Genomic DNA, 14,764 nt, shown 5'->3' with positions numbered 1-14,764 from the left:
CTGAAATTTACCAGATGAAGAAGAATGAGAAGGATACAACAGACAGAAGAAACAACACACTCAATAACTCTGAATAATATAAGAGTTTCTAAGGCTCATACACTACCTGATGTTTATTTCACAGGGTAGTAATGCTGGAGAAGAATAACAGGAGAGCATTCAGGTGAGCCAACTCAAGACCAAATCATAAAGGGCTTTGTATCTAACATACACACTTTCATCTTATAGGTAATTGGAAGCCATAGAATGCTTTTAACAAGATCGATATTGTGGGATTAACAGAGGACTTTTACATTTAATGGTTTTGTTAGAAAGTAGCTAAAGAAGGAGACTAGTTAGAAAATTCTGGCATTATTTTGTCAATATATGATGGGATATGTGCTAAGGCAACAGTAGAAATAGAAAATATATACAAATTTGAAAGATAATTAAAGGGGAGTATAGTTGGGGTTTAATGATTTTAGATTATTTTCAACTATGTGACACACACTATTCTAGACTCAGGATAAAACAGAGAAGAAAATTGACAAAATTGTCATTCTCTGATCTTGCAGAGCTCATAATCTAAAGGATAAAAAGATATGGTGAGTTATGTGAGATTCTCTTAGCTCCATTCTTCAGGGCCTACTCATCCAAACCCAGCTTCTCAGAATATTGGCTGCTGAGGGCCTACTTCAGCAGGCCCTCACTGTGAATTGCCTTTATCCAAGGTTAAGGCTTATCCCAGGGAAGGTCTATAACCTATGTCTAGCTGATGAAAGCATGTAAGAGTCCAGCATTACCCCTTTAGTTCAATTTGGGACAAAGCCAAAGTTTTAGAGCCACTATAAAACTGGCTGTGGCCGCCACTGCAACATTACAGATCTATGTATCTCTTTACCCAATCCTACCTTTCTAACTCCCCTACACATGTATCTCTCAGAAGCAATCACCAATAAACATCTGCACACAATCCTTCAGCTAAAAGTATATTTTCAGGGAACTCAGTTGAAGATAGTCAGTGCCAGGAGTGGTCTTAGAAAGCAGACTCTTTTGGAAAATTGATCACTTGTCAGAACATGGCAATGAGAATCCCATTGCTAGAGACAGATGCAGTATGGATAGTCCTTGGCCTACTGTAATGGTGCAATTAACAAAACTATCACCAGTGGTAATATGTGACAAGACACAGGTGGAAGGGGTCACACTAACTGATGAAATTGGCACCTGAGAGGTATGAAAGACACACTCACTGGGTGAGTGGGATAGGGTGACTTGCTGACTACCACTGATTCATCAGAGAGAAATAAAGAGAGGCTCAGTATGATTAATAATCAATTCAAGACTTATTGTAAAAGTCAGGGTGCCTTGTAAGTTGCATTTAAAGTTCCTCATTTTCTAAAGCCAGAGGCAAAACAAAGCTGAAGACCAGGTGCTGGACTTAATCAAGTGTTGCAGAGCTTCAGTGAAGGGAGGATCCTCAGCCCTGGTAGAATTTTTACTTCAAGGCCAGGACCCTATTCTGGAAACAGTAAGACATTAAAACTTGGAAAATCTATGAGAGTGCAGTGGCAAATCCCCTGAAACCAATAGGCCTGAAGTAGAAGCCACTCACCTCTCTTAGTAGACTGTAGCTCCTCCTTAATAAAGATTATAAAGAAGCTTCATATGAGGCAGGTGACATAATACAATGCTCCTTTTCTCAGCATCTACCATCCTGGCTGAGAATGCATATCTAATTGTCAAACCCTGGCACAGATGTGCTGCGCCTGATAAGGGAGGAAAGGAGCTATAGGAATTTGACTAATCTGCACTGCCAAGGGCTAGATAGTATACATGGACTGGACCCTGCTGGGGGTGGGGCAATACTAGATCCCAAGGGTACTTGATACTGTATGTGGACCTGGTTCCCAGGGGTGCCTGATAATGCACAAGGAACTGGTCCCTGAGTGTTCTAGATACTGAAGGGAGAGTTTATCTGAAGAGCACATTCTCATGGTACAGAATTTAACACTCTGGTGAGGACCTCAAGAGAAAGTGCAAATGTGCTGCAAAAGTGACACTTAGAAGCTTGGAAAAAGTGATTGACACAGCTAATGGAGTAGAAATGTGAGAACTACTATGTGACAGTTCATGGAGCAAAGGCTCCCATGGCTCAGAAAAATGGTCATGCTAGGTTAGAAAACCCAGCAGATACTTATGTTCCTCTGAAGGACCTGGAGGACACGTCATGTAACAAAATAGACAAAGAACATCTTGGTGAAAGGGGCACTAGCCTCACTGAGAAGCTGAGTGTGGTTGTTATTAATAGGCCAGCACTCATGGTAGGAGATGCTATTGCAGGACTGGGCTACTTCATAGCAGTGAGGGTGATGGGACCCGGAATAATGGAAGCTACATGGTATCACTGAACAGTCAGTAAACAAGGTGAGTCAATTATCACAATTAACAGCAAAGTCAGAGTGGTAATCAGGGGCCCTGATACACAAATAACTTTTGGGATGGTTTATAGAATATTGGTGCCAGAGGCAAGATTAGGAATTCAACAAAAATTTGCTTGATTTATACCATCAAAAAAATCCAGAGTCGATGATTTTAAGACTAAAGGTAATTACCCTGGTAAAGAGTCATGATCCCTTGCCCAGCTTTTAGATATGGCCAGTTCTCAGAGAAATCCTGAACTCACTGACCAAAGGAAACATTAGTTCCCTATGATAAAAGAACACTGCAGCAAGACCACAACAAGCATAAGAAGTGTTTAATTCCCCCAATTTTTTTTTTTTTTTTTTTTTTTTTACCACCAAACGGTCCTACAGCTATTTATTCAGCAAACCATATGCTAGGAAAAGTAAAATACCTGGACCTTTCAGGGACTTTTGAACAGAGGCTAAATCAACACTGATTTCTGGAGATGCAAAATGCTACCAGAGCTCCCTTTTAGAGTAGGGGACAAATGGAGGTTAGTGGTAAATTGAGTTCTAAGCAGTAGTTAATGAGTTTTTCATAGTGTGTCCACAGGATCCATGGACAACGCCTGATGATCATAACCTGGGTTCCTATGTATATTGGAACGCTTTCTCATTAGCAGAACTATGACATTGGTTCACAGGTCTGTGGTATGAGAGTTATTTCAATAGTGAAATAACTCAAAAGTGAAAGCCTCTGTATCCCTCCCCCAGGAAAGAGAGTAAATTTAAAAACTACTAGTTGGTATGTGGGGAATGGCAAAGCTTAATGGCACTCTCAAAACCTTGAATGCAGGAGTACTGGTCAATATGGAAGCTATAGAAGCAATTTCAAAGAAAACATGGGAATAAAGGACTGACTGAGTGGGTTCAAGCAAGAGATATGCTATGACAGCAAGCAGAAAAGTGGCTTTGAATGTGGATTGTAAGGGAAAGAAAAGAAAAAGATCAAAGTCACTAGCTTGTTTGATTAAATGTGTGTTAGTATCATTAATCAAGATCAAAAATCAATATGGAAAGCCATTAGGCATTGGAAATTTGAAAGGGGAAAATAATGGTTTACTTTGGAGCCTGTTTGGTTTGAGTATAGAATTGCCTAAGCTGGGCAAGCCAGAATCAGGGGTCGCAGATCTAAGAACAGGGCTGGAATCTCAAGAGCTAAGATGGTCATAAGAGAGACTAGGACTTTCCCCTAGTAACCAGAGGGGTTCTGGGGATTTCAGGTTTGATTTGCCATGAAAACGGGGCTGGCTTACAGTGCTGGGGAGCTAGGACTGACAAAAATAGTCTCGATACCTTGGGACAAGCATATTTGGTGGGGGTAGGGGAAGAGTTCCAAAAGGGCCAACACAAAGGAGAAGAAATAGAGCAAACTGTGCTGGAGAATAAGATAAGCTCAAGGTGAATGGGAAAGCAAAGCTGTGACAATTGCATTCCTGATATTGGCCCTCAGGAACGCTTCTGGGTAGACCACAGGAAGGATGGAATGCTCATAAAGGCAGAGACTTGGGAAAATACAATCATTTCATGGTATGCAATCAAATATTATTATCTTCATCTCCTAACAGCTTTTCATTCGGCTATTCTTATTAATTTTGGTCTGTTAGAACCCCAACTCCAAAAGCCCTTAGTTTTTTTCATCAGTGTGGTAAACACCTACCTTTTTCTTGGGGCAGATACGAGATTGGGGTCAGGACTAGGAGCAGAGATAAAACAGGATCCAAATCCATAGCTGCCGTGGTGACTGTCTCTCACCCATGGTGTCTGGGGCTAACAGAGAATTTAGAATCTGAGCAGATCTATGGACTATAATGAGTTCCATATTGGATATAATGAGTTTAAATACCTGGCCAAGTGGAAGTGTAGGTTTAAAACTCAAGATGTTTTCAACAGAAGTAAAAATTACTAGTACCTGAATATTTTGTATTTTGCTTCTCTTCCCTTCAAATGGGGAATGATTTTTTTTCACACTTGCCCAGATTCTCCTTTCCATACAGGAGTTCGTAATGAGTGAAGCCCAGAGAACACCACATAAAATGAGGAAGTGAAGTTAATGTACATCATAATGAGCTTGAAGAGTAAAACAGAAAAATAAGGTGGGCTAAATGTTGAGAAATGGTTTTGAGAATTTGGAGTCCAAAATGGAAAAGGGAATGTTTCAGGGAGAAACTGCTGTCTGCTTCAGTATCCTCAAAGTAGCAAAAGTAGAGGCAACATTTTAGTTGTGTATGGAGAATTTTCTCATTTTATGCACTTCATTGAGAGGCGATTTAAAGACCGAAGAAATTTAATTACTTTAGGGCTAATGGCTGTTGTTTTTTTAAATTGCAACATCTTTACTAAACAGGTCTACATAGTCTTTATTTTTATTATTTTTTAAATTTTTGCGGGTACATAGTAGGTGTATATATTTGTGTGTTACATGAGATATTTTGATACAGACGTGCAATGCATAATGATCACATCAGGCTAAATGAGGTATCCATCACCTCAAGTATTTATCCTTTGTGTTACAAACAATTCAACTATACTCTTTTAGTTATTTTTAAATGTACAATCACATTATTATTTTACTTTAGTCACTGTTGTTCTAGCAAATTCTAAGTCTTATTCATTCATTTAATGTTTTGCCACCCATTAACCATTCTCTATTCCCACCCAATCCTCACCCACCAAATATTCTTCCCTGCCTCTGGTAATCATTCTTCTATTCTACAACTCTATGAGTTAATTGTTTTAATTTTTAGCTTCCATAGATGAGTCAGAACATGTGCTATTTTTTTCTGTGCCTAGATTATTTCCCTTAACCTAATGACTTCCATTTCCATCCATGTTGTTGCATATAACAGCATCTCACTTTTTTTACGGCTGAGTAAAATTCCATTGAGAGAATTTACCCCATTTTCTTTATACATTCATCCATAGGTTGCTTCCAAATCATACCTATTGTGAATAGGCCGCAATAAACATGGAAGTGCAGATATCTCTTTGATATACTGATTTCCTTTCTTGTGGGTATATACCTATCAGTGGGATTGTTGGGTCTTATAGTAGCTATATTTTTAATTTATTGAGGAACCTCCAAACTGTTCTCCATAGTGGTTATAGTCATCTACATTCCCATCAACAGTGTACAAGGATTCCCTTTTCTCCGTATCTTTGGCAGCATTTGTTATTGCTTGATTTTTTGATAAAAGCCATTTTAACTGGGGTGAGATGATATCTCATTGTAGTTTTGATATTCATCTCTCTGATGATCAATGATGATGCACACATTTTCATATACCTGTTTGCCACGTTTATGTCATCTTTTGAGAAATGTCTGTTTAAATCTTTTGCCCATTTTTGATTGAATTATTAACTTTTTTCCTATAGAGTTGTTGCTTATATATTCTGTTTATAAATCCTTTGTCAGATAGATAGTTTTCAAATATTTTCTGCCATTCTGTGAGTTGTCCCTTCACTTTGTTGATTTCTTCCTTTGCTGAGCAGAAAGTTTTAACTTGATTTGATCCTATTTACCCATGTTTTCTTTGGTTGGTTCCCTGTGTTTATAGGGTATTACTGAAGAAAATGTTGCCCAGTCCAATGTTCTGAAGATTTTCCCCAATGTTTTCTTTTAGTGGTTTCATCATTTGAAGTCTTAGATTTAAGTTTTTAATCCATTCTGATTTTTGTGTATGATGAGAGACAGGGTTCTAGTTTCATTCTTTTGCATATAAATATCCAGTTTTCCTAGAACAATTTATTGCAGAGACTGTCTTTTCCACAGTGTATGTTCTTGGAATCTTTGTCAAAAATGAGTTCACTGTAGATGTATGGATTTGTCTCTGGGTTCTCTATTCTGTTCCATTGATCTATTCTGTTTTTATGCCAGCACCATGCCATTCTGGTTATTATAACTTTGTACTATAATTTAAAGTCAGGTAATGTGATGCTTCCAGTTTTGTTCTTTTTGCTTAGGATAGCTTTGTCTATTTTGAGGTCTTTTGTGGTTCTATATCAGTTTTAGGATTTTTTTTCTACTTCTGTGAAAAATGTAATTGGTATTTTGATAGGGATTGCATTGAATCTATAAATTGCTTTGGGTAGTATGAACATTTTAACAATATTGACTCTTCCAATGCATGAACATGGAATATCTTTCTACTTTTTTTGTGTCCTCTTTAATTTCTTGCATTCATGTTTTATAGTTTTCATTGTAGAGATTTTTCACTTCTTTGGTTAATTCCTAGGTATTTTATTTGTAGTTATTGTAAGTGGGATTACTTTCTTGATTTTTTCAGATTTGTTCATTTTTAACATATAGAAATGCTACTGATTTTTATATGTTGATTTTTGTATCCTGCAACTTTACTGAATTTTTTTATCAGTTCTAATTGTTTTTTGGTTAGGTCATCAGGTTTTTCCAAACATAAGATCATATTATCAGCAAAGATACTTTGACCTCTTTCTTTACAATTTGGATGTTCTTAATTTCTTTCTCTTGTCTGAGTGCTCTACCTAGGACTTCCAGCACTATGTTGAATAACAGTGTTGAAAGTAGGCATCCTTGTCATGTTCCAGATCTTAGACAAAAAAGGCTTTATGATTTTTCCCATTCAGTATGATACCACCTATGGGTCAGTCTGTCATATATGGCTTTTATTATGTTGAGATAAATTCATCTATCCCCAGTTTTTTGAGGGCTTTTATCATGAAGGGATGTGGAATTTTATCAAATGCTTTTTGGCATCAATTAAAAAGATCATATGGTTTTTGTCCTTCATACCATTGATATGATGTATACATTAATTGATTTGCATATATTGAACCATCCTTGCATCCCTGGAATAAATTCAATTTGGTCATGATGACTGATCTTTTAAATGTGTTGTTGAATTCTGTTTGCTAGTATTTTGTTGAGGATTTTTGCATCAATATTCGTCAGTGATATTGGCCTAGAGTTTTCTGTTTATTGCTGCGCCTTTGTCTGGTTTTGGTATCCAGGTAATACTGGCCTCATATAATGAGTTTCCTCCTCCTTTATTTTTCAGAATGGTTTGAATAGGATTGGTATTAGTTCTCTCAATATTTGGTAGAATTCAGCAGTGAAGCACTCAGGTCCTGGGCTTTTCTGTGATAGAAGACTTTTCATTACAGCTTTGAGCTCACTACTTGTTATTGGTCTGTACATGTTTTAGATTTCTTCATGTTTCAATCTGTGTAGGTTGTGTTTGTCTAGGAATTTCTCCATTTTTTCTAGATGTTCTAATTTATTGGCATATAGTTGCTCATAGTAGCCACTAATAATCCTTTGAATTTCTGTAGTACCAGTTGTAATGTCTCCATGTTCATCTCTGATTTTGTCTAGATGAGTCTTCTCTCTTTTTTTCTTAGTCTGTCTACAGGTTTATCAATTTTGTTTATCTTTCTGAAAAACATTTTATAGATCTTTTGTATTGTTGTATTCATTTCAAATTAAGTTATCTCTGCTCTGATATTTATTATTTCTTTTCTTCTACTATATTTGGGTTTGGTTTGCTCTTGCTTTTCTAGCTATTTAAGATGGATTGTTAGGTTGTTCACTTGAAGTTTTTCTTCATTTTTGATATAGGTACTTATAACTCTAAATTTCCCTCTTAGTCCTTTTTTGGCTGTATTCCACAGGTTTTGTTATGCTGTGTTTCCATTATCATTTGTTTCAATAAACTTTTTCAATTCGTTCTTTATTTTTTCACTGACCTACTGGTTATTCAGGAGCATATTGTTTAACTTCCATGTGTTTGTATAGTTTCCAAAATTCCTCTTGTTATTGATTTCTAGTTTTATTCCATTGTGGTCAGAGAAGACGCTTCATATTACTTCACTATTTTTAAATGTTTGAAGACTTGTTTTGTGACTTAACATAAGATTTATCCTTGATAATGATCCATGTGCTGAGGAAAAGAATTTGTAACCTGCAGCCATTGGATGAAATGTTCACATGTTCAATAAATATCTGTTAGGTCCATTTGGTCTATATTGCAGATTAAGTCTATTGTTTCTTTGCTGATTTTCTGTCTGGGAGATCTGTCCAATGCTGAAAGTAGGGTGTTGAAGTCTACAGCTAGTATTGTATTGGGCCCTATCTCTCTCTTTAGCTCTAACAATATTTGCTTTATATATCTGTGCTCCAGTGTTGGGTGCATATATATTTACTATTATACCCTCTTGCTGAATTGACCCCTTTATCATTGTATACTAGCTTACTTTATCTCTTCTTATAGTTTTTGTCTTAAAATCTATTTTGTCTGATATAAGTACAGTGACTCCTGCTCTTTTTTGATCTCCACTGGCATGGAATATCTTTTCCATCCCTTTGTTTTCAGTTTGTGTTTCTTTATAGATGAAGAGTTTCTCATAGGCAACAGATCATTGAGTCTTGTTTTTTTTTTTTTAATCCATTCAGCCAGTCTATGTCTTTTGATTGGAGGGTTTAGTCCATTTACATTTATATTCAGTGTTATTACTGATAAGTAAGGACTTACTCCAGTCATTTTGTTTTTTGTTTTCTGGTGGTTTTGAAGTCTTCTCTTCCTTCTTTCCTTCCTTCCTGTCTTCCTTTTAGTGAAGATGCTTTTCTCTTGTGGTAGGATTTAATTTCTTACTGTTTATTTTTTTGTGTATCAAATGTAAATTTTTTTATTTAGGTTACCATGAAGCTTGCAAACACTATCACAACCCATTATTTTAAGCTGATAACAACTTAACACTGTTTACATAAACAAATAAAAAGAAAACCAATGAAAAGTCTACACCCTAACTTCATCCCCACACTTTTTAACATTTTGTTTCTATTTATGTCGTATTGTACTCTCTATGTCTTGAAAGGTTGTTGTAGTTTACATAGTCTTTATTTCAAGATTGTTTGTATGACAACCTTGTACTAGGTGTTATTCATGTGATTTTACTGTCCAATTTATATTCATGTTATCACCAAAGATTACTGCTTTTTTGTTATGAAAAGGGATGGGAGAAATGGAACTGAACATAATTCATGATGATGAATTTATGCCAGCTAAGTACAAATGAGATCACAATGCCCTAAACAAATAAGTGGTTCCCAGCAGTTTGAAAACAGAAAACTCATTGAGAAAATGAGTTGCTATAGCTACCACAGTAGTAGAGCAACATGCAATTTAAAGGGCTCTTGTCTTAGCAGTCCTCACTAAATTCAACTCTTGAGTAAGAATATAATAATTTCATCAAGCCAATATAATCTGCAGTGTTAATGATGCTAATTTTAAAATGTAGTATTTTTAAGGAGTTTATAATTTAGAAATTTGTCTTTTTTAAGATATTGATTCACATTTGAACATGTTTAAGTGATGTCTTTATTAAAATAATTTATGTTAATATGGGAAGAGAAAGAATTTTGCTTCTAAAAGTGATCCTCGTTTTATTAAGTTTGATAAACAATTGGAATACAAATAGCCATAATGCAAGGAATGATTAAAAAAAAGTGCTCTCAGACATGCATAGGCCACAGAGGGAAACTGGCAAAAAGCAGAAAAGATGCCAGAGCAGTTCTAGAGAGAAGTAAAATGTTTAGGAACTATCAGTCAAACCCACAGAAATTTTTCTCATAGTCAGCTTTTTAAATTTCAGATAATTATATCTCAGAGCTTTAATTTAATAATACCCATTTATGTTTATGACATTTTTCATCATGTCACAAATTTATATGGCAGTTACAAATGATTTTGTGTTTTGTCTGAGCAACCACTGCATTAACTAAATGTGAGAAGCATCTTGGTTCTCCTGGCAACTGTAGTTTAAAATAATGTAGTCATATTCTAAACAATGTGCTGAAAAGTGACATAATAAGGTATTATAATGTTGTTATAACAACTGGAACATTTTGACTTAGACATTATGGATCCATAATCTTAAATTATATCTAAGCAAAGAACACTGTATCAATAAGTAAGCAATCCTTATTCAGTTATTTCTACTCATTCCTGAATGCAATTTGCCTTCCTTTAACTCTCAATTTATCACTTATCCCATGTGAATTTTTGAGTAATTACAATATTCAAGTCTTTAGTCTGGAGGGAATTACAATAGGATTTTGTCCCTGTTCATCCTGACTTTTGTCTTGTCACTATGGCTTCACCTTTTCAAACTAAGCTCCAGCCAAATTGAAATTTTTCCATACTTCGATCTTTCTAATGTTAAACATCTCTCTCAAATGTTCACACCATGAGTCCAACCAATTCAGCAGCTTTTCCCCCAGACATCTTCCCACTTAGATAGAGATGCCAGATTCAGCTAATAAAAATACAAGACACCCAGTTAAATTTGAGTAACAGATAAGCCTTTTTACCATAAATATAGCTTATATATTGCGAAGGACACACTTCTTATACTAAAAATTATTTGTTGTTTATCTGAAATTCAGATTTTACTAGATGTCTATATTGCATCTGAAAATCCTGAGGCTGGAAGGACTCTTGATGCTACAGCTTTTAATTTCTCTTAATGCATATCCTCTCCCACTGGCATGGCTAAAAAAAGTGAGGCTTCTATATAGAAAAGTGAGAAAATGGCAACTTTTGGTGTGGCATCAATGTCTTTCTCCTTGCTGATACCCTGGCCCTCTTTCCAAACTAATTTTACAGCCTACACTTCCATGTTAGTTAATATAGTTTCTTTTTCTAGATCCCTAACCTTCTAACCCACTCTTAGACTGTGTTGCATGAGAACCAACTTTTGAAAAGTCTGCAGCCCTATATTAGCTCATCTGAGTAGCCCAGAAAATCTTAGTTTCAGAAACTAGATTACAGTGACCCTAGGTTGCTTGCAGACCTGAAAGCTGCAGAGGCAAATAAAAATCCTCTTTAATAAAAGAGAACACCACATTTGGTAGAGTATTAGTGCTACTGGCTCATATTTTTAATTATCTTTTATGCACAGGAAAAGCTTGCTTTTCCCCATCCATCCAAGTTTGGGAGTAGCCATGTGACTTGTCTAGGCAATGAAGTATTTAAAACTGGTACACAGTTCTCCTGTTTCTCTTCCTAGCCATATATAGGGCCAAGAAAGATAAAATAGGGGAGAAAAAAAACTTTCAAAGGGAATAGCCAGAGACCACAGAGAATAGTGGACTGGGGAAGACTTCCCAGGTAACAAAATTGTCTAAATAAAAAATTATCCAAATAGGGACCTGTTGAAATGTATTTTCCGGATGACGTCACTATTACTATGACTCAGTTACTTCTGCGGGTCTCCCACTCTTTTTCTTTCAAAATGAGAGTGTTTTCTGTAATGATCCAATCCCCATTTCACCACTGTATATTGGTTTGGAGCAGAAGGTAACTTTATATTTTTAGTTCATTGATCTCCGGATCAATAGATCCACATCTAGATTTGATGTAAATATTACTATCCATCACACCCTAATGGAGAGACTACCATACATCACCAAAAAATACTGGATTTTCAGCTCAATGATATGTTTGGAGAGGATTTCAAGTTAGTGACTTTGAGTTAAGAGTGTGTGTATTTGACATGCAGAAAAGAGACTGAACCTAACATCTAGTAACCAGAAGAGTACTCTGCAGTAGACATTAGTGCTACTCTCCACCAGTTTTCCTCCCCTTCTAGGCCCATGGAACAATTGCATTTGCCTGTCCCGTTGCTTTAGCTAATAAAATGAGAATAGAAGTGATATGTGTATTTGCAGGTAGAAGTATTTATAATACAATTTTACAATTTTTCCCCTATCTTGGCAATTGTGGAAGCAACTGTTAATATGAAGCTATCATAAGATTAGAGCAAACTGAATCATTAAATCAACATGTGAAATATAGCAACACTGGAGCATTATCTGGTCCCCCTTGCATGTTAACCTACTGATATTGAGGTTGTTAACACAGCATAACAAAGGTAATCTGATACTTTAACATAGGCCAAAAAGTATTTCTATGTTTTCAATACACTGTGCAGCACATATTCAAAAATAATTCATACAAGAAAAGACATCGTAAACAAAATCCAGTGGAAACAACAGACAATATAAACAGATCTATGGAATCTCCAGAGATTATATTAACAAACACATATTTTAACTATGCTTATTAACTTTTTATTATTAACTCTACCTTAGTTCAATAGTGATTCAGAAACATCCATTTTAGAGCTTTAATCCTATCACATTTTTTGAGAGCTGCTTTATTGCTCAGTATATAATAAAATTTGTTTAATGTTCTATGTATGTTTGAAAGAAATGCATATTCTACAACCGTTGGGCATACTGTTTTACATATGTTAATTAAGTCAATTTTGTCATAATTCAAAAAATATTCTGCATATTCTTGACTTTTTTCTCTTGTTCTATCACTAATGAGATAGAACAAATTGGAAATATAGTGATAAAATCTCCCAGTGTGATTTTAGCTTTGTCTATCTCCTCTCATGGTTCTGTTAATTCTTTCTTTTCTGTATTATAATTTTATTGCCTTTGTTTGAAATTGGAATTAAATTGAAAATTATATTGATTTCCTTGTTAATTAGATGTTTTGTCATACCAATTCTCTTTTTCTCCAAAGAAATATTAAATAAAGTAGACTTTAAGGCAAAAAGTAATATACTTGTAAATAACATGATGCAAAGAAGAAATCACAATGGATATTACAAAATATTTTAAATTAAATACACTTCAAAATACAACATAGAAAAACTTTTAGAATAAGGCCTAAGGTACATTTAGTGGGGAATTTATATTTTTAAATTATTAGAAAATGAGAAATGTTAAATATCTGTGATCAATAAGTTAGAAAAACACTTAAATATGCATAATGTAAAAGGAAAGTAATACAAAATATAAAGTATTCCCTTCCAGTTACTTATTTCCTGGTATTATAGTTTCCTTTCAGTACAGCTTGTGATCAATAGTTGACTCATTGTGTGTTTTATTCATAAATATCTTCATTTAATAATAATGATGATAATAATTGAGAAATTATATGCCAGATACTGTATAAAAGTTTGACATGCGATATTTCATTTAATCCTCTGAATAATTCTATGAAGAACGAACTATAGTTTTTCCCATTCTACAAATGAGAAAACTGAAACTTAAACAAAAATTGTGTAATTTGCCCGAGGTCAAACCAGGCATTCTGACTCCAGAGCCAGCACTCTCAACCAGAACACTACATACATGGCTCCCACTGTCTCTTACACACACACTCATGCATACACACACAAAGCACAGTCAAGAAACAACCCACTCTTCCACTCCTCAGATTTCCTAGAGGCTGGCCTGTAGAGAGAACTGTCAAAATATAGATGTTTTGTCTATAAGAACCATATAGCTATGCCACATATGAGATAAATGCCAAACTTTTTGGACTTCTAAAATATATAAATATTTTTGTATATCTCTAACTCTTTCAATTGTAGAGTCAAAAGAATTGCTAGTAATTTTCTACTCCCACAAATGCAGAAAATTCCTTTCACTGTGTCCCTGATAAACATACTCCTTGTCTGACCACCTCTAAAAACACAAGCTCCTTCCTCAACAGACCATTTTGAAATGCTATTTCTTATAGTTCCCTCTAGCCCAACTTCACTCATGTTACTTTCTTATATTCTCTCATATTTAGTAGGAGGAGGTGTGTTGCAAAATGATACACCTATGGCAGTAAATCCACATAAAATCCCATTTCCCTTGCAAAGTAATATTTTTTATGGCACATATTTCTGTTCTGGTTACAATAGTAATGCTTGTTCACTGAAGAGAACTGGGGAGATCCAAAAAGAATAAAAGGGGAAATGTAGATTACTTTCAAAATCATCACTATAAGGTAGTGTCAACATGTTGACTTATATGGTTTCTGTAACCTAGAATGGGATAAATATGAATGAAAAGGCATAAGAGAAAAACTTTCAGTGGCCAATGAAACATTATTGCTAATTAGTGACCACAGGTACAAAAATATATTAAATTGTTTTAATTAACAATTCATTCATAGCTTTGAGTATTGTGGATCTCAAGAACCACCCTTCAGTCTGCTTGTTTCTCTTTGAAGAGTGGCTAACCAAAGTTTATTTTCCACTTGTCCATGGATACAGGTCAACTGGCTTGTTTTATATTTATTAGTTATCTTACCAATATTTTCTCTCTCCAAGGGTATTTCCTACATTAAATAATCAACCTTGACAATGTATTAGAGTAGAACAAATATATGGTGGATAGAGCCAATTTCACTTGACTTTGAGTCTTCCTAACAATGCAATGACAGGTATAAATTAAGCATTTAGAAGGTGCATTGCATTAGTCAGTAAAATCATCC

The sequence above is a fragment of the Symphalangus syndactylus genome, chromosome 10, assembly GCF_028878055.3.
Source record: "Symphalangus syndactylus isolate Jambi chromosome 10, NHGRI_mSymSyn1-v2.1_pri, whole genome shotgun sequence".
Lineage (NCBI taxonomy): Eukaryota > Metazoa > Chordata > Mammalia > Primates > Hylobatidae > Symphalangus > Symphalangus syndactylus.
The sequence above is the reverse complement of the archived record's forward strand: the minus strand, read 5'-3'. Positions refer to the sequence as shown.